This window comes from Condylura cristata, unplaced genomic scaffold (genome assembly GCF_000260355.1).
Source record: "Condylura cristata isolate star-nosed mole 26May11 unplaced genomic scaffold, ConCri1.0 scaffold00011, whole genome shotgun sequence".
NCBI lineage: Eukaryota > Metazoa > Chordata > Mammalia > Eulipotyphla > Talpidae > Condylura > Condylura cristata.
The window spans coordinates 14,064,985-14,086,733 of NW_004567112.1; positions in this window are offsets into that span (position 1 = coordinate 14,064,985).

The following is a 21,749-nucleotide window of genomic DNA, read 5'->3' on the forward strand; positions in this document are numbered from 1 at the left end:
AGAAAAGAAAAGAAAAGAAAAGAAAAGAAAAGAAAAGAAAAGAAAAGAAAAGAAAAGAAAAGAAAAGAAAAGAAAAGAAAAGAAAAGAAAAGAAAGAATAGTATATACATGCCTCAAGTGTTTTCTCCTTGCATTTTGGAAGCCCAGGGGAGAAGGTCTACTCTGACACTCATTTCCTAAAGCTCCACCCAGGAATGTCCTGTGTCTTCCCTACCTTCATTCTTCATGGGGTTAGACATAGAAGAGGGAGAAGGTTTCTGAGAAGGCTAAGCTACAGCTGATAACACTCACATATTTTAACTTTTGTTTGGTTGCAACATATGTATTTAAAGGCTTAGACTTCAACATTTGAAAACAGCATATTAGAGTTTGGCTAGCTGGCATTAGAAACAAAATCATAAAGATTCCTTTTGCCTCTGGCTTTTTAAAAATATACATATTATACAATCTCTTTAAATTGAACTAATGTTCTTATAATTACCCAGGTGGGTAGAAGGGATGAAGAGAAATAGGAGCATGATTTCTGAGAGATTAATTGAAGCTTGTCTTCCTAACTATCGAGATTGATGGGCTGGTTTAAACAGAAAACCCTGTTCTATAAGTGGCTTTGTGTGAGAAATATTGATTACTAATACCATGTTATTAAGTGACAGCACTTCATTAAGTTTGGGATTGAGGTGCAATTCCATTTTCACTCTTAAGTGACTCAAATATCTCATGAGCAGGCATTTTCATTTTATCTTGACGGAGTTCAAACCAGGTTGCCCCCAAATGTACCACCTTGGCATATTGATTCCTTTGAATTAGAGTTACTTAAGAAACAACCAGTGTAAAAAGAACACCGAAACACTCCTTTGTCCTTGAAAGACAAAGATGAGTTCTCTGTGTGTGTGGAAATAAAAAACCAAAAAACCCTCCACCCCATAATGGAAAAATAGGAGGTATCCTTATTACCAGAGATGGGGAATTTAGATCCCAAAATATTGTTATACAGATTGAATTACTTCTTCACTAATTTTAAGCCCAAATATTCCCCCCCACAACTCCAGGGAGGGGCCTGTCTTGCTCCTTCTGGTTTCTAGTTCCAAATCTTCTTTGACTTGTGATAACAGAACTTCAATCTCTACCTCTATCTTCATATGGCTGCCTTCCCTGTCAGTTTCTCGCTGTCTCTTATCTTACAACTATCTGGTCACTTTGGATCGGAACCTTTCCAGTTGATCTTAACTAGATTACAACTGCAGAGGCACTGTCTCCAGTCATAGTTACAGTTCTGGGGATTAGAATTTCAACACAGCTGTGTTGAAGGGTCAGGATTCAATCTATAATGACATATATGGTGGCTTCAGATTGTTCACCTATATTCTCCTGGGAATTTGTTAAACTAGGAACACTTTGCTTCTTACTTACATATTTTTTTGTTAAGATGTATTGATTGTCTTGGCCATTTAAAAAATATTTTGTCTTATTTTTTAAAAAAAGATTTATTTATTTATGCATACAGAACTGGGGTACAAGCCAGAGGTGCAGTGGTGGTGAGAGGGTTCACCAGAGACAGAGTGGGGAGCAGATTGACGAAGTACACTGCTGAGGGGAGCATGGATCACCTCCCGGGCCGGGGATAGAACTCACACTGAAGCTGCTGTGGCCAGCTTGCAGTGCTGGGTCCTAACCTGCTGTGTAACCACTGTGGGCCTATACTTATTTTTTTTTTTAAGTGAATACCTATTTTAATATATTTAAAATAATGCATTTAATTTAAAGTGTGGGTAAGGGTAAGAAGGGTGATCAATACAAGCCTGGTAATCTGGCCTGCATAATTTTACTTTAGCCTAAATCTATCCTAGGTGGCGCGGCTTGATTCCCCTTTTATAAGTGAGGAATTTTAGGGTAGGAAATATAAGGTTAGCATTAAGTTTCCTTATTTTTAGATGGTAGAAAATCAGTGAGAAGTTGGGTGACCCTTTTTTTAATAAAGACTAAAGTAGATTTCAGACTTACTGCTTCCTTTTTACCTGTAGATATTTTTATACCCAATTGACTATCACAAAATGGTATTCATAAATATTATAACTTATTTCAACACACACATAACAAAAATATTCCATATAAAGCCCTGAGTATAATAAAAGAGAAAAAGAGATATATTTTAGATAAAATATCTTATGCTTCTACATTAAATACTTGCACAGACTTAGATAATATTAATAGTAGTAAGGTCCACTAATAATAAATAAATTTAAATGTAAATGATCACAAACCTTTCCATACAGTCAGGAAATTAAAAAGGTATTTATGTGAGTAGAGACTGAATAAATAGTAAAAGCAGATGAAATCTTAGCTGACTAGATTTATTCGTGTATATACAGAAAAAAAAATAACATTTATGGAAACTAATCTAGGATAAACTGTGAAATTGGAAGTGAAGAGAGATGAGGGGAAAAAAAGACTTTTAAAACTAGTTGTGTCCAAAAATGTCATGCAGGATGTGGGGGGATTGTGTTTTGGGTGAAAACGTTTACCAGCCTGGTCATGCGCGACTAGATCCCAGTTAAAACCCCACTCATTGGGATAAACTAAAATATACTCCACTTTGATGTAAAGCTTCCTTATGGTAAATTCCACATTATCATTCTAATAAATAATGTGTAAGTTGACAATTATTTTCTCAAGTCAAGTTATAAAATTAGGAACATTCTAGAAAATTTAGGACATTTACCAACATTTGGTAGAAGCGTTGAAGGCCAGTGCCTTCAACTTGGCCTTGAAGCCGGTGGATTTTAACTTGGGTAGCACATGTGCTTTGTGAAAATTAATAAAATATATTAGGTAGAAAAGAATCAAATACTTGAAATCTGGGCACAAATTGCTCCCAAAAGCTTTTCTTCCACCTGGTCCAGAACTGAGCTCTAAGTTAGAGACTCTCTCTGACAGGAACACTTAGGGAGGCTCTGAGAAAGCATTGATATCATTTTGGGGAGCTTCCATTGAGTGTCTTTGCTATTTCTAAAAAAAAATGAGATTGGAGGGGTGGAATTGAAAAGAGGGGTTTTTGTTTGTTTGTTTTAATAGGTGTATTGGACCTCTCTTGTCTCAAAGACTAGGGCATATGCCAATCACAATCCTGATAAGCCACTATGAACTTGTCATCTTTCAATTTATCTGAGTTTTCTCGGCATCACTTTTTTGTTTTCAAACAGGGTCATTTTATAGATTTATTTCTTGTAATATCAAACGAGCCTTGTTTTTATCAGTCCATGGTTTCGCTCATCTCTCTTCAGAGGAATTTCTATCATAGAGTCAGCCTGCCAGTCTTAGCCATCAGCTAGAAAGGAGGGTACAGCGCTGGAAGGATTTGGGGGAACGAGCAAAGAAAAACAGATGACCACAAGGTGGCAGAAGCACACACCGATTGTTCCGTTGACCCCGGGAGGGGTTTGCCTGTGGGGAAATCCCATACTGCGTGAGGCCAACTACGGGCTTTAGAAGGGTGGGGGCACCCTCCAGAAGGGAGAAGGGCATTGAACTCCCAGGGCGAGATGGATTGAGAGGAGGCTTAATGTCCAAATCACACTTGATAGCAGTGCGGGAGGCCTGTGCAGCAGAGCTCCAAAAGGCAGCAATGGTATTGATAGCACCAGGGCTTACCTGTGTCTCGCATACTGGGCAAATTCCTCAGAGTTTGCAAATCAAGCAGACTCCAAAATGCCAAAAACTCTGCTTATCTGACTGTCTAAAACAACTGTAAGTACACTGTGCAGCGGGAACCATGAGCCTTGGTGGTGGGTGTGGTGTGTGACAGGCACCAGAGGGGTGTGGCACTGGACACAGGACACATAGACAGGGCTTCAAGCCAGTGTCCATTCAACAAAAAAGTGAAACGATTGGAAGTGTAAAAATGCAAGTTTCATATCGCCAAGTTTTGAGCTACTGGGTCTCAGGCTGCTGTGAGACCTGTATAAAGATTCCAGCCATGGCTGGAGATTCTGAGAGATTTCATGTGAGGGACTCTGGGTTTTTTTTTTTTTTTTTTTTTCTTAAGATTTATTTATGCATGCAGAACTGGGATACAAGCCAGAGGTGCAGGAGCAGTGAGTGGATTCACCAGAAATAGAGTGGGGAGCAAAACTGGCAGATCTACTGAAATACACAGCTGGTCAGGAGAGGTCTGTGACCTGTGGGTCACTTCCCTGGCAGGGGATAGAACTTGTGCAGTGCAGAGGTATCTGCCAATAGCTTGGCAGAGCTGTGCTTTAACCTTTTGTGCCACCAGGAAGAGCCTGAGGGTTTCTGTTTTATGAGAAAACAAGAAGATAGGTTTGGATTCAAGAGAGCAGGAACTGTATGTCATCTTTATCTTTGGTATCTCTGTAAGTTCTATTGCCTTTAAGAATCTTTGATATCGCTTGTGGAATGTTGGGATTATAATAGTCAACTAGCATGACTGGGACAAAGATTAAATGAGATGACATCTACTAAACACCAGCTACCAGGTAGGTCCAATTCATTGTATTTATGCTCTTTTCCATATTTTGGGATGTGCCTTCACTCACATCCTCGTGATAACAGAATTTTACCAAAGATGTAGCATGCAGGTAATTTATCAATATTTTGGGAGTTGATCCTAGGGGACAGGAAAAGGTGAACTGAAGAGAGGGAATCAGGGAAAGGAGGAACGACTAGTGTCTGGGTGACTTCAGGAAATTTCACAATAGACTTCCTGTTGTCCCAGGAAGATATTGAATGTAGCTTGCGCTACTCACCAGAGTATCAGAACAGAAGGGGACTTAACTCTGGGTACTTCCCCACATCCTGTGTGACTGGATGGTGGCTCCTTCTTACTTCTAGTGAGCACTCAGTTATCGGCAGCTAGTCAATTGCAGACCCTAAGAGGTAACAGTCAGGAAGCCAAAGCAATGGTGTCACTGGGGAAGATGCAGTGTGGCTACACCTGTGTACAGCTGCTTTCTTTAGCAATGGTTGGAACAACCTGGGCAAAGAGAACAGTGAGTGGCGATTGTGTGGTGTACTCAATAGCAAATACCACGTAAAATAATACAGAAAGGACTCTCTAATTGGGGGAATCTATCTTGGATGGAAAGAGTTATTTTTAATAAAACCATTGTAAAGATTGATTTTCTAGATCAAAAGTATAGCATGTTCATAGGATTCAAGCTCTATAATACTCCTTGGTAATGTTTGAGCAGGGCTGACTTTACATATTTAGGCTGTCCTATGTTTTCAGAAGAGAATAAAATTATAACACATGGTTTCCCCATTGTATTATTGTTTTGGTTGCAAGGGACTAAGGTTTTCTTCTTTAATTTAATGTTTGAATGATTGTTTAAGGAGATACACAGGTACAATAATCCAGGGCCCACTTTGATATAGGAATAAGTAATTTGGACCAGTCCCATTGAAGCTGCTGGTCAAAAGGGCAGGGAGCTGGGCATTAAAAATGTGTGGGATCAGGCCCTCCCTGGTGGCGCAAGGGATTAAAACCCAGCACTGAGAAGCTAAAGCCACTTCAGCATGAGTTTGATCCCCACCCTGGAGGTGATCCACAAGGCATGGCAGACCTCTCCTGACCCGCCCGCTGCTCCCCTCAGCAGTGTACCTCATCAGTTGACCTGTTCTGCTCCCCACAGCAGTGTACCTCGTCAGTTGACCTGTTCTGCTCCCCACTCTGTCTCCGGTGAAGCCTCTGACTGCCCCTGCATCTCTGGCCTCTACTCCAGCTCTTTATGAATTAATAAATAAATCTTTTTAAAAAACATGTGGGATGTCCCTATTCCATTTAAAAAACAAGTGTCCAGGAGTGAGCATGAACTGGAAGATGGGAATGTTCTGTTTCTTTGATGGTTCTCTCTCATGGCAAGAATATTACATGAAATCCTGGGAGAAGATAGTGTGAAAAGAAGAATATTTTCACACAGAATTTCTTCCAAAAACAGGACAGTTACTTCATCTGCTACTCAATGGAGAAACCATGTCATGCTTTTCTCCAAAGCTAGAGGGAAAAAAATGATATTTCACTCTTTATAGTAGAATTTTCCTGAAGGCAGTGATGACTATCTTCAATTCTTGTCCTATGCTCCACTGTAGAAGTTAAATTCCAAGTCAAGAGTGATGGGGCTAAAAAACCAGACTGTGGGAGGGGAGGACAGCTAGACAACATTAGTGGCACTGAAATATTTCAGTTCACACTTTTGTAAAATCAGTTTCCCATTCTATAGCATTCTTTCCTTTTATGATATTTTCTTATAGCTTCAGTTTGCACAGTTTTGACATATCAGAACCTGTCAGAGATCAAATTGGGCTTCAAAACATCCTATAACCCTTCCTCCATCTGATAATAACTGATTTTCTGACTTCTATGGCAATGGTGTTGATGGTAGTGGAAAATGTGTGTGTGTGTGTGTGTGTGTGTGTGTGTGTGTAGCTTGATTTCTGAAACTCTATTTGATTCAGCTCATGATATTTTTAGGCTGTGATATCTCAACTACTAATGACCCTTCTACATTTACTCTGGGGGATAGCATTTTCATAGCATCTCATTATCTGTGAGGATAGGGAAGGCTCCTAGAATCTACAAGCAATTTTGGCAACAGCAAACATGGGCTATGGGTGAGACCATTTTCAAAAAGGGGACTTTCACCCTGGTTAATAATCTGAAAGATCTTTTTACCATACAAGCTATTTAGTAAAAAAAAAAAAAAAAAAAAAGAGTATTTACCATTATACTAGCCAAGTCAGCTAAAAGCCTATACGCCATTCAGATAAAAATGCTGCAGCTAGTTTGAGGCAACTTTGGTGGAATTTTGTATCCAAGGTTTCTTGCATTTAAATTCTCCAGTTCTTGTTGGATATTTCTAATTGTTTTCAACCTAAGAGACTCATGCTTTTTGTTCTCTGACATTTTTATATAACTCCTTCTTGGTATGTAAGAAATACGCCACAAAATTCATTGTAAACTTTCTTGGGGATTAATGGGGTCATGGTAAGTTAGAAGTTGGCTCCTTCTGATATTCAAGAATCTATAAGATAATAGAGACTAGGGATGAGCTTCAATAAGGGCAAGAAGAAAATAGTATGTGGTCACATGACCCTTGAAATCTAATTGAACTCCTGCCAGTTTGGGCAATATTTGGTAGAGTTTAATAAATTTTTTTTCTTCTATTAGATTAATACATCTTCTCTTTAGAACAATTTTTCTAAAAGGCAAGAGATAGTTACTCATTATTATTATTATTATATATTGACCAATTTCTTGAGGAATTTGAGTATATTTAAAATAGCCAACGTATATAAAAGAAAAAGATAAATGAGATATCCATTGTGTAGAAGAGAGATAAAATGTATCAAAATTTAATTTTTACCTGTTCTTTTTTTTTTGGTGAGACATGACTGAGAACATTTTTACTGATTATAAAATATAGACCTGTGATTAAGTTGAATGGTTTTGGAATCCATATAAATACGTTCAGTTTATAAGTGCTTCAGAACATAGCTCATTCTTTAAGAGAGATGATCTCATTATGTTCCCAAATGTTTGAAGATGTTTAGCCATTTAAAATATATATATGTATGTATGTATATATATATGTATATATATATAATTTATATATATATATATATATATATTAAATTTCACATATCTATCCAACATGTACTATGTCACTTAGGCTATAACAAGATGTGTTAATGTTATTATAAAGTATAATGCTGCAAAATTTGAATCATTGGGGTTAAATTTAAAATGCACTCATCTATCTGTCATTTCATACTTAAACAACTAGTAAATATCCACAATGAGGGGAGACAAACCTATTTGTTGAATAATTTTCAGAAGTGAGTAAACCAGAAACCTTAATGTAAAGGAAGGATAAGTGCAGATAGTTATAATACACAACATTATATATTAAATGTCATAGTAAAGCTAGCATATGATTTGTGAATCATGATTTCTGAATTACATATGGGAGAAATCCACAGTATGCATACAATTAGCTGAATGGTTCCAGAAAGGCTCTGTAATGAAATTGCATTTGGACAATCCTCAAGGAAAGAGTAGGAGTTTAAGGGGCAGCGGGCAAAGAGAGAAATAAATATAGACGATTGTACATGGTACAATTGAAGGGCGAGGCATGAAAAATCATGGTAATATTTATGAAAAATGTCAAGTTGATAAAGGAAAATTCCAAATAGAGCTGAAAGGAGGCATATGAGATAGGCATGTTGGATATCTTGAATGCCAAGCTAAAGAGTTTTGATAATTTCTATTGTCAAACAGATGGGTCATAAATTGATTTTCAGAAGAATCAGCAATTAATCTGCTGACCTGTAAAACTTCCTTGGCCCCTGAGGTTGCATAATACAGTTCAGCTCTTTATTCAATTATGTCTTAAAGACAAATGAAAATTTCTTTGCATCTGAAATTGCATTGGAGAGTGGCAATATACTACCAAAGATTGAAAAGATGTGCTACTCTGGCCACCCATTGTTATTTGTTTTCTGCATAAATTAGCTGAAATAGAAATATTGTTTTATTATTAGATACAATGAATCATTAAAAAGCATAATCTCACTTCATTCCCAGACTTCACCTGGGAGGGGCCTCTGAGTGAAGCTGGGGGTTCTTGTTTTTAGGTCTTCACTCTCACAAGAGTCATAGACCAGAGCTGGGAAGGAGGTGGTTGGTAGATGCACAGACAGGGCTCTTTGATGCTTGATATGAGCAAAAGATTGTCACTGCCACTAGCAAAGCTATGTGGCATCATTAATAAGCTGTTCTCCCTGGTTGTCTGGATCCTCTAATAAAGAGGAAGCAGTACATTAGAAGCCCTACTAAAAACAATAAACATATCCAAGTTTGCTACTGACAGCTGATGAGACTGTAAAGGCTTCCATAGTTTTTGGCAAGAAAATGAGAAAACAGAAGCATGAATGTCACCTGGTGAAGAGACACAGCCAGCAAATGCGGTGTATGGAATTTTGCACTGGGGGAAGTGCAGTCAATATCTGATGGCGGTGATGAGAATCAGAGGATGGTTTAAAATGTATGACATCAAGCATATGTGTTTTTATTAGAGGATTTTTTTTCTCCATATGGACAGTTTAATCCAATGCTTTTAAGTCTGCATGGGAAAATTGAGTTGAACCACTGTCTATCACTTGTAAAAGTGAAAGATTTGGGTGAGGGTGTCAGAACACTACTGACCAACAGCCAATTCTAGTGTGTTGACTTTGTAAAGTTGCACTAAACACAGCCACGTCTGTCTGAGTGTTATCTGTGGTCCTTCTGGAAGCCCATCGTGGAGTGACGTACTTGCTACAGAGCTTGAGTCTTCCACAAAGACAACAGATTGACTGTTTTGGTCCTTGTCCAAAAAACTCTGCCTCCCCGGGAATGGATCACTTCTCTCTGCACTTAAAACAGCCCACAAGTCTAGGCATTCATCCTGATATTAGGACTGTGGTCTCGTATGAATAGACCTACCTCGGTGAGACCTGTGTGTTTCTGACTGACACTATGCTGAGGGGTGAACTTGGCAAGTTCCCTAAAAGCTGCAACCTCTTTTAAAGCAAAACAACATCCCAGTAACCATTCTCCTTTCTCTCACTGGTACTGAGCAATTATTTCTTCATTAAATTTGACTAGTTCAGACTTCATTACCTTGATATTTGTTATAATTCAGGCAGACTGTTCTCAAAATACTTTCTTCTTTTTTTCCTTTAAGACTGTTTTTGAAGGTGCATATATTGAATTTGTATAGGGAACTACCTTTACATCGAATCCTCTTAAATAACACATTGTCATGGGCTGCAATGTTCCCTCATTTTTTTATGTTTGTTTCCATAACAGATCCCCCAAATGTCCATGACCACCTTAGTTTGCCAGAGGTACTAGAGACGTAACAGCCTATGCATGGGTTCAAAAGACCAAGATCCCAGTGCCAGGTCTGAACTTTTGTTGAGTTCCTGAACCTTATTTGTCTCAAAGTCCCCACCTGACAAACTCTCTGACATTCCTGCTACCAGGTGGAAGGTGCTTGCAGTCTTCCCTGTAACTCTTCAACCAACAGAGCTGGTGCTGAGTAAACCCCAAGGCTGCTCAGAGCAGGTGTGGTGGCTCTGCCTTCCTCTTGCACGGGGAGCCCTGCCGTGCCAGGCAAGAAGTCTGGTCAAGGTTGACGTGCTGTGTGGGAGCCAAGCTACTGAGGCATCTTGGCTTTCTGTTTATCTTGGAACCCCTCCCTGAGAGAGAAGGAGGCTCCAGATCATCCCATCTCTCAATCTTAAGTTATTGCAGACTTTGAGATTTCATAGAAATGATCCCAGAAGTAGTAGAGCCAAGAGAATGCATCTCTAAAAACGATAAAATAAAAAATAGAACGGTTATTATTAAAAAAAAACTTAGTTATTATCATCATCATCTGAAACATTATATCTTGAAATTGTATAGCATAAAGCCTAAAGTTAAGAATTGAGTCCTGACTTGGTATTTGCTTATTGAGTGACCTTGGTAAGCCACTTAATCTTGATTCAGTTTTCATACCTATTCAACAGAAATGATAATAGTACATATCACATGATTTGTTCTTAAGGATTAAATGATATAATTCCCCTAAAGTCTTTAGAACTGTTCTGGCCCATCAATCAATTGAGCAATAATGATCATCATTATTGGTGAACACTTTTAAGAAGGAACCATTAGGTTTTATTTATTTTTTTTAATTGATGTAACCTTGGTTTACAATGCCATTTGTGTCTTCTGACAGCTGTGGCCTCTCCCCCTTCAGGTACTGTTATTATGCTACACCCACCAATAAAGTATCCAAAGTCGCCTTCCACATGCCACTGTTCACCCCCTATTTTATTTTCCCACTTCCCCAACCCTGCCAGAGCCTCAGTTCTACAGTCAGATTTTTAGGGCTTGTTTGGCTTTCTCTGACCCTTTATTTTGTTTCTCTATATCCACATATAAGTGACTTCATCCAGTGTTTGTCTTTCTCCCTCTGATTAATTTCACTAGCAAACTTCCCTCTGGTTCCATCCTTGTTTGTGTAAATGGTAGAAGTTTATCTTTCTAAATACTTCAGTAATATCCCATTGTGTATATACACCACATCTTCCTGACACACTCATCTGCTTTGGGGCACTTAGGGTGTTCCCATAGCTTGTCAACTGTAGGTAGTGCTGCAGTGATCTTTGGGGTGCATGTTTCTCTTCAAGTTACTTTTTGTATTCTTCGTTCGTGTAGATGCCCTGTCGTATAATTTCTGGGTCATTTGGTGGGTGTAAAATAGGAAACTCCATCTAATACCATCTTCCTCTCAAATCTGGTGATAGTTTTAATGAACTAAATGTGGGAGTAATTTTATAACAATAATGAACAATAAAACTCTGTCATCCTCAAAATGGAAAAAAAAAATAGTGATACATGGCACAGCTGTTTTGGGAAGACAAGATGAAATAATGTTACTAAACTCCCTAATCTAAACTAAGTATTAAACTGCAGCTTTAATACATAGTTTCCAAAAATTATTTTTTATCTTGATTATTTTTTTTCACTGCTACTGGTTCTGAATTCTGCTTGCCATGGCTCTGAAGCACCCAGTTATTTAGCCTCTCTGCTGAAACAGAGACACAGATAACATGCCAAGCTTTGATATTTGGTAAAATAGTGTTTATGTGCGCCATTCAAGAAATCAAAGTCCATATTAGAAGTTAATATGTACTTAGACATTTATTCAAATATTTACCAATTAACTACAATCTTCCAGATCCTCTGATGTCACCTATCAGCCATGGGGAAAAGTCTGTTTTGCCTTTAGTGCTGAAAATCATTGGTGCGTTTTCTGATTTCAGCACATTGTCCCGTAGAACAAGGAATTTGTGAGCCCACCTGATCTCCTCTGATCAGACAGACACTCGCATGCATGAAACATTGAACAATCACTAAATCTAAGGATTTCCTTGCATGTCTCACATGGAGGAGCTATAGCCAAGAGATTCCTGCAAGTTTATCCTCCTCTTTTGGCTTGTCAGTAAACAAGGAGCTGTAGGATTCATGTGGCAAAGGCTGTGAGTGAGCAGGGTGAGATTTAAACGTGCAGTGAATTGAAGTGTCTTTTTTTTTTTTTCATCCAAAGCATTCCATTCAAAACCACAGCATTAGAGGAGGGTGCCGGTTTGATGAAAGTAAGTGTGCATGGAGCGCCTGCTGTATAGACAACTCACTTAAGCCTGCAAACAAACAGCGTGGCAAACAGTTCTTTGCTGCAGGGTCCTGAAACAGTTCAATGTGCTATTTGTTCCTTGTGGAGACATTCATATCAGCTTCTTTAAACTAGGCATAATTCTTTGATATTGTGGCTTCATCTTAATTGCCAGGATGTTTTGCAGAACCCTTAATGGGATGGCATTGCAGAGATGTACTTGAGACTCCATAGATGGGCTCCTTCAACTTCTACAGGAAGAATGTTGCTTGGAGAAATGGTGGTGATTTAGGGTTGTTTTAAGAGTCACGCATCATTATAAGCACTTGAGGTCCATTTTCCCTTTCAGTTCCTATGATGACCTTGCCAAGGAAATATTTATCTTTGTTATCCAGAAAGGGAAAGTGAGGCATAAGTTGTATGACTTGCTTAATGGAAAACAATTTGTGACCTTTTAAGGTGCAAGGATGTAGCTGTCTCTCAGGGAAACTACTTAAACATCTAAATCAAGTGCTTAAATAATGGGTGGGAATCTATCATCTTGTTGTAGAGTTAACTATAGATGCTTTTAAACACTTTAAAATAATTTTTAAGAGTGCGTGCTCAATTTGAAATTTGGAAACTAGTAGTTGGTAAAGTCAAATGAGCACTACTCTTAATTCTACCACCTAAACATAACCTTTATTAAGATTCTGAAGAACTATGGCATTCTTTCTAGTTTTATAGGTATGCTTTTTGAATTAAGTCTCTCTTAAACTAGAAGTATGCACACCTTTGTGAAATGCAGATATTTATAAGGAATCCAGGTATGCTAACATTTGGGGGAATTCTATATTTATATATTTTAGGGTTGTGGAGGACAAGTAGAGAAGGTAGATGAGCAACCGTAAGGGCCATGTTAGTATCTACCCTTCACAAGGTGAAATCCCTTAATTGTGTACTAGCTTATTATTATTATTTTTTCTCTTTAGAGTTTCCATTTGAAAGCTCTTCATTCTGATGGCTACCTACAGATTTATGTGTTGTTTATTTTCCTGCATCTTTTCTAATTCAACTCTCACTTTTACTAGGAACAAAGAAAACAGATCTGCTGTTGTCTTCAGCAGTGGTGCTGTTACGCATTTTGCAGTTCGGATGCATTTCTAGTACAATATGCCTTCAAAGGTCATTGGCTTGTCTGTCCATTTATGGTATTGTTGGTACATGGTGTCACACTGACTATGCCTGTTGTTTTCAGTTTAGTCCAAACGACACCAAGGTTTCCTCTACATACATCTGGAAAGGCCAGTCAGTTACTTAAGTTTTGAGTCTTTCAAAGTTTTCAAGTCTGGAGTATTCTCTCAGTATAGTCCTTGATAATTCACAATATTGGAAATGGGTCAGATACATGAGGTTATATTGCTTCCTTAAATAAGGTTTATTTTTGAAAATTAGACCTTTGGAAGGAGAAGTCTACTTGTGCCTATGCTATCAAAATGTTTAAAGTTTTCACTAAACAAGATTAAGGGACAGAAAATTGACAGTGTAATACTATTCCTTCTGCCTGAGAATATTGCACATCTTCTGTTACATTTCATAAAATATTCAGGGTCCTGACTTGTGGTCACTTTTGTAGGGTAGGTTCTGCCAGGTGTAGAGATCAAATTGATGGAGAGAAGTGTCTTCTTGTTGTTGTTTTTGTTCTTGTTGAGGAAATGAGCAAGTAACGCTGCTGTGATTCTTGTGGAGAAATTGCATTCATCTAGAGTATCCCTGTAATCTCAAAGCAATTCCATCAATGTGCCATTCTCATTCTCATCACTCACCTTATTTTTGTCTCTGTGCTAGCTACACTGGTCCTAAGCACCTCCTCACACTGATTTTATTTCTCAGTGCTCACTTTGTACCAGCACCGTCTCAGGCATTTTGTGAGCAACTATGTGATCTTGCTTTCAAATACCGAAGCACATTGCTTCTTACAGGGTTGGCTTGAACACACCTATGCAAAGCCAGTTGCTCTTGGGGACTGAGTTCTTATCAGTCCCCTTCAAACTTGAATCAGTAAGTCACTACATACTTTTTTATTCTTTGAGGAAGTATGAAACATTCCATCCTTTTAGGAGCCATGTAGTGAGTAGATTTGTAGAAGCTTCTATCAAATTAAGGTAGTGAAGGAAAAATCATAGCTACTATTGCTGGGAACACTACCATTACTAATATCAGTAATAATATTACTGTTAATACAATTGTTAACAGTAGGGGTTATATTGCTTTCAAATGTTAAAACCTTTTATGTAAATGAAACTTGTTGACATACATTTATATTACTCTCTATAAGAAAATGTTCTTTGTTCAGCATCCAAGAGGAAGGCTTATGTCTGCTTTATAAATCTAATTAAATAGGTTGGGATTTTAGGAGCTATCATGGTAGTTTACTTTAAGTACCCTGTCTAATTTCAGGAGAGCAGAAGGTGGGAATGACTAAAACTGCAATTGAGGATAAAATATTAGTTGGAACACTGCTTTTATTTTGAATTTGTTCATTCTGGCTTAGCATAAAACCCTTCTTTCCAAGGGGGGAAAAATTGAAGTTATTTAAATATATAGAATTCTTTTATTATTATTTTTTTTATTTCTTGAAATCTTCTATTCTTTTGGATGTCATACACACCTAATTAGTGTAAGGTTATGTGTAGATCTTATTTAGTTGTTTAAGACTAGATGGGGAAATTCTTATTTGCAAGAAATATAGCTAGAACATTTAAAGTGCAGTTAAAAATAAATCATTACGCTATGCAATTTACTTGTGGAATGTCAGATGTGAGGTAGGGTATTTAATATTTTAATATAGCTATGTGATGTAAAGGAAGATTATCTTTGAATATAAGTCAAGGGATATGAAGTCATTACATATTTCTGTGATATGTTTGTGATTTGGACAAATTATTCCAAATTTCTTACTTTGACTTGTTTCCTTTCTTCAAAAAATGTATTTTCCTAATATGGCTTGTGTTTACTCAAAAAGTTTTGGGAAAATTAAAATATATGTGAAGATGTGTGTGTGTGTTTATATATAAACATATGTACACACATATACACACAGAGACATATAAAACATATATACAATCTTTGACTTTACCATCACAAAACGCCATGAGAAATAAACCACTAAAAAGATTTAAAACACTTATATTTCTAATCAAGACTGTTTACCATATAGTAGGACTATATATATTCAACTATTTATGGGAATATGGGGGCAGCTTTAGTTTCTGATATATGTTAGTCTTTCCAATAATTTTTTGTTTCTTTCTGGCAGGCCATCTTTAAATACTATACATAATTAGTGCAGTGGACCTAACTGAATTTTAAAATGAAAAACAGCATTCTCTCAATATTCTGTCCTGAGTTCACTTATCAACCTTCCACATTTGCTCCAAGTAGCCCCTACACCCAAATAACTCACAAGCATACAAGAGGATTTGCAATAACATTGGATATTGAAGATCAGTCTCAAAGGGAAAAGCTTTGAGATATTTCACAAATTTCTTCCAGAATGAAAAAAAAAAAAAGCAAAAACTTTAGCAATTGCTATGATTCCTCAGGGATGAACATGACAGCTGTTTTAACATCTGGGAAGTCATGTGTCTCCTCAACTCAGCAAAAGAGCCATAGACTGCTGAACAGATTGGAAAGAAAGTGTGCATGAGCAAACTATCTTAGGACTTTGGCAAGACAAATTGATCTAAGAGCTTTGCTCCTCTGAAGAGTTTGTAACTATAAGATGTCAGCAGGTTGGATATAAGACTTGGGTATATTCCCAGCTCTCCATTATTCTTATGTCCTCACCAGGGTTCAGATTAGGATTGCTTTAAAGGAAATGAAAGTTCCTAGTACCTAATTACTCTTAGTAATCTGAACAAAAATATCATACAACCAGTTGGGTTTGCTAAAAGCTGTCTGAACTATTACATAGGTAGGAAAGAGTAGTATGAATTGTTTTACACATTTCTATTATAAGATCACAGTGCATTTTCAATAACTGTGTAAATGTAGCCCCAAGGACATCATTCTTCCATTATTCATACCTTACACACACTGATCTTCTAAACAATATCAGGTATCTATTGTACAGCTGTGGATCAACTCCGGGTCATGTGCTGGATGTCACATTACCTTTCCTCCCCTTGTGGAGAGATACCCTTAAGTAAAAGGCCCAGTGTGAAAGTAGAGTGTTGGGGCTGCAGTGAAGTGACAAAATATCATGCCACTTTACTTTAGATATTATCTTAACCAGAGATAATATAGGTTATCTATATTCTCCATAGGATCAGACACTTTAAATAGGAAAGAGGAAGAGAGATGATTGGATTTTATTTTTTCACAGATTATTTTGGCAGCTGAATGGCAATTTGGAGGAGTGGGTTGTGGGGAGAAGTAGAGAAGGGGCTTCAGGCATGTAAATTAGGAAGCTATGATGATGAAGAAAGGGGTGGCATGACCAGGTATGGTGCTGGGGAGGAGTGAACAGGTTTGCAGGTAGATTCTAAGGAAGCAGACTCTGGCATGTGGCTTCCACGTGAGTTATTGTGTATAAGAAACAATCTAAATTATTACATTTCTCAATCTGGAATTGCTTTTAGATAAAGGATACTAGAAGTGGCTGCAAAGTATTACTGAGCATTTAGTCCCTCCTTTTATGACTCTCCCCCAAATAATATGATAAATATTATGATAAAATGTGATAGACATTTGTGAAGCCAGACTGAAGCTGATGATAACGATTACTCTTAAATAATTAAATAGTATAAACTCACTCATCTTTAAATAATGGAAGTAAGCAAAAGATGTCCCATGAGCCAAATTTACCTCATGGCTTGTGTTTATTAATAACTTTTATTAGAACACAGACCTTCACCTTCACATTTGGTCTATGGATGCATCTGAACAATAACAGGAGTGATGGTTATTATGGAGATTGTGTGGCCCACTGCGTCTACAATATTTACTGCTTGGTGATTTGTAGAAAAGAGATGCTGGTTATTTTTCTACCAGTACATGAACTGATCTTAGATTTTTGTTTCCTTAGCTGATTGAAACACACATTCCTAGAAATTGTATGGCATACAAAGGGAGTTACACTGTGGGATTGTGAATGTTTTTACCTCTATAAAAATTCTAATCGCAACAGAAGATTTAAAAAGATGTGTTTACCACCAAGAAACAGCTACTACAAAGGAAAACAGAATTACATTAGTCAGATCAATTTTTTAAAAAGAGTTCCTTTCAAATATCTCATGAAGTAGAGAATTTGTATAGAATTTGATGTTGCTTGAGGATGTCAAATACTGTACGAGGTCCATTTATCTCACATTTCAGAATTTCAAAGATAGTGTGAAATATGGTAAATTGAAATGTTAAAATACATAAATTAACTCAAATGAATGTTTGCAGGTGTTCTGCTTGCAGCATAGTGAATATAGTTAAATAAATGTACAGGCAACTCCACACCCTCCTGAGGTGGAATTTTATATAGTTCCTCTATCACTTCTTATATAATCTCTATATAGTGGCTAATATCTTCCTGATGCCATGTAGATATCACACAGCAGAACAACAACAAAAAATAATAATAATACTAAATAAAAGGAGGGGCTTTTAAAAAAAAGTTCCCAAAGGCTTCATCTTGATTGCTTGTTAGAAAACCATTAGCCAATGTCAAATCAATTTTACTGGATTCCTACAAAAATAAAGTCTAGATTTGAATTAACTTTTCACCAAATGGTTTCACAATGCATGAAATTATCTCAGTGTTGCAAATCACCAGTTGAAATTATACACTTGTCAAAATTTCCCTAATTAGTCATCACTCATGGCAATCGGCTCTTTTTTTTTTTTTCTTCTTTGCACAACTGGAGCTATTTGCATCGAGAGAGGAGGCTGTGGCTCACCAAATGTCACTGGAAACTGGCCTTGTGAAAAGCTCCTCTTACAGCTGAGGAATTCTGTGTGGAAGGGGCTCAGTGCATATGTGATAGACATTTTCCCACAGCTAGAAGCAGCAGGCTGGCATCATTAGAAGTGAACAACCAGACGTTATCATTAGATGATAAAACACATCCTATAGGCTAAATATCAACAGCTCCATAAATAATTAAAAGGCATATACCTTCTCAGAGGCGAACAGGCTTGGTGACTATTACTGTATTTTCATTGATTTTTCTCTTTCAACATACTTGGTGACCTAATGCAAAACTGTTCATCATATTTTACATTATGAATATTTAATATATACAGATTAAATAGGATCCATATATATTGGTGTATATATGTACATATATAGCACATACATATGTGTGTGTGTTATACTTAAATACATATACTTAAAAGATATGGTATAAATCAAGACTTTTTCATATATTCTTCAATGGAGGCAGGTTCCTTTCTCAAATTTAAAGATTAATTTTCTCCCAGTTACACCAAATCTTGGTTTTTCTTTGTTCTCACCAGAGTTACTAAGAGATTTGATAAATCTAATGATATAACAAGTCTTATTAAGCAAAAGGAGGTCTCTTTATATCCATTCTTTTCTTCATCAAACACCTAACATAAACCAACCCTCAGGATGCAAAAGTGATTCAGAGCTGGTCTCTTATCAGCCATTAACTATTAGGCACTGAAGAAGGCAGAAGGAGCGTGTGAGGGCAGAAGGAACTAGGGGTGGGATCTTGGGATCTTGGGGAGACAGTGCCTATGATCTATGCCTTGGATAAAATCAGTACTCTTCATAGCAACCTAGGAAGCTCTTTGCCATCCACCCTCCCTTCCTAACTGATACTCTTTTTAAAATATAATGTATACCTCGTGACAGTTCTGTAAGCCTGGGAAGACTTTTACAAGCTTTTTTACCAAGGTATTTTCCTTCTTAAACTTCAGATCCTTACTTAAAGAGTTTCCTCAGGGAACTCACCCTCACCTAACTCACTCCCACGTCATGGTCCTGTTATCACATCTTCATTGTTTGTTTCATCGTACTCATTATTTGCCTTAATTGTCCTTGCTCATTAACTCATTTGCTTGTTATCTTCCCCTGCTAGAATTGAAAATCATTGTTGCAGTGACTATGTCGCTGTGATTCATATCGTGCTCCATAAGTTATGGTAATTGGGAGAGCATGATAAATATGTCTTAAATACATATTCTGAAACCTAAGTACCTAAGATCCAATGACGATGCTGGATAGTTCATCAAAATCCAAATCATATAGACCTTGAAGTCCTTACATAAACATTTGAGTTACATAAACACATGGCTTAAGAGTCATAGGAATCTATTTACGCCAACCTTTCTATGCTTTTACTCTAATAGTTTCCTGTTGCTTGTAATTTTTTTATCTTCCCCAAATGCATTATCATGAAATTCTGAGCAAGTAGAACATAAAGATTATTTTATTCTTTGTGCTTCACAGAGTATCTGCTCTGTAGTTGGCACTCACTTGTTTTCTACAAAGTCATTGACTATATGGCAGTCAACTGGATTCACTATTAAATAGGAGTGGGTGGTTAGGAGGACTGTGTTTTGGTTAAGTTGTCCTGGACTATAGATTCTAGAGTTTTTGATACTGACATACCATATATTATGTTAAAGATTGATTTATTTAAGCATACAGAACTGGGTATAGGCCAGAGGTGCAGAGATGGTAAGAGGATTTATCAGAGACAGAGTGGGGAGCAGAACAGGCAGATTGATGAAGTACACTGCTGAGGGGAGCAGTAGACAAGACAGGAGAAGTCTGCCACACCATGTGGGTCACCTCTCTGGCACCTCCCTGGCTGGGAACAGAACTCGTGCTGAAGTGGCTGTGGCTGGCTTCATAGTGCTGCATGTAGTGATGCTGTTACTATGATTTATGAACATATCCTCATAAGACAGAGATTGCAACTGGTTAGTTTTTTTGGCTAGCTCAGAAGATTCTGTGCTAGATTCTATCACATAAATCCTGATTATAGCATAAAAATATGCTTTATTTCTAATGGTTCTTCTAACATATATGCATAAAGCCTTAAAGAAAATCATTGTATATGGTTAATCTTAAATATTACAGAAACCATATTAGAAACTATGTGCTTCAGTTCTTCTTGGATCCACAATTTAAAAATATACTGATCTATTTTATTTTAAGTTATCTTAATTTTTAATTAGGAAGCCACCAGAGGATTTCTATAATTTCTTCTAGGAGCATTCCTTCCAGTGAACTTTTCTGTTTAGCAATCCAAAGAGGGATGCGATTTTTTAAAATAATGCTTCTCCTCCATAGTTGGAAGTCATAGTCATTTAAAGAGTAAGGCTAACTCTATTTCCTTTTTTGTTTTGTAGGATACATTTACAACATTCAGCCTCTGGGTAATTACAGTTATGGTAACCTTAAAAATAATTTCAATATGATGTTTAAGGACAAATTCTACCCACTTTCATTATTAAAATTGAACAGTATTTCCTACTTTAAATTGGTCTCAGAGAAATAAGCCATGTTTCTATGCTGAATTTTGTGACACAGTTTGTACAATGTTGGCATTTTGGACTGGGAAGCAAGTACTTTTCATCCTTAATTATGTAAAGTCATCTCTGTGTAACTCTGTTCTCAGCTCCATGGTGATTAGAGTGGTAAAATGACTTACATTTTATCTAACGATTGCAAGTCACTAAGTCCTCTTTCCCTAAAACAAGCACAGTATTTCCGGTTTTAGAGATAAGCAATATCAACTAAATTATAAAAAAAAAAATATATATATATATGGACTGCCTCTGGGCACAAAGATAATGTGGATGACGCAAAGATAAATGAAAGGCAGTTTTTGCCATCTAGGAGGTTGGTATTGGGTTGGAAAATAGCCACGGCACAAATCTGAAATAAGACTGGGCCTGATCAGTTCTTTACTGAGGTGTGAACAAGCATTTGTACTGGGCCTGGTCTCACAAAGAATTTTACTTTATTTTTATGAGATTTATTTATGCATACAGTACCAGGGTACAGGTCAGAGGACCAGGGGTGTTGAGAGGATTCAGCAGAGGCAGAGTGAGGAGCAGAATAAACAGATTGACTGAAATACACTGCTGAGGGGAGCAGCAGGGACTCAGGAGAGGGCCGAGGATCGATCTCACACTGAAGTAGCTAAGGCTAGCTTGTAGTGCTCTGCCCTAACCCACTGTGCCACCAGGGAGGGCCCTCACAAAGAATTTTAAAAAGTGAATTCAGTTTCTCTCCTTTGTCAAAAGTCTCCCACAGGCTTCCCTGGAGGTGGAAAGGGTTAAGTCTCAACACCATGAAGTTATCTGCAACCTGGGAGCTGCAGCACCAGTTTGATCCCCAGCCAAAGAGCTGACCTAAAGGGAACAGCAGACCTCTCCTGTCTTGCCCGCCGCTCCCCTCAGCAGTGTACTTCATCAGCCTGCCTGCTCTGCTCCCCACTCTGCCTCTGGTGAATTCTCTCACCCTCCACACTTCCGGCCTACACCCCTGCTCTTGTGTGCATGAATAAATAAATCTTT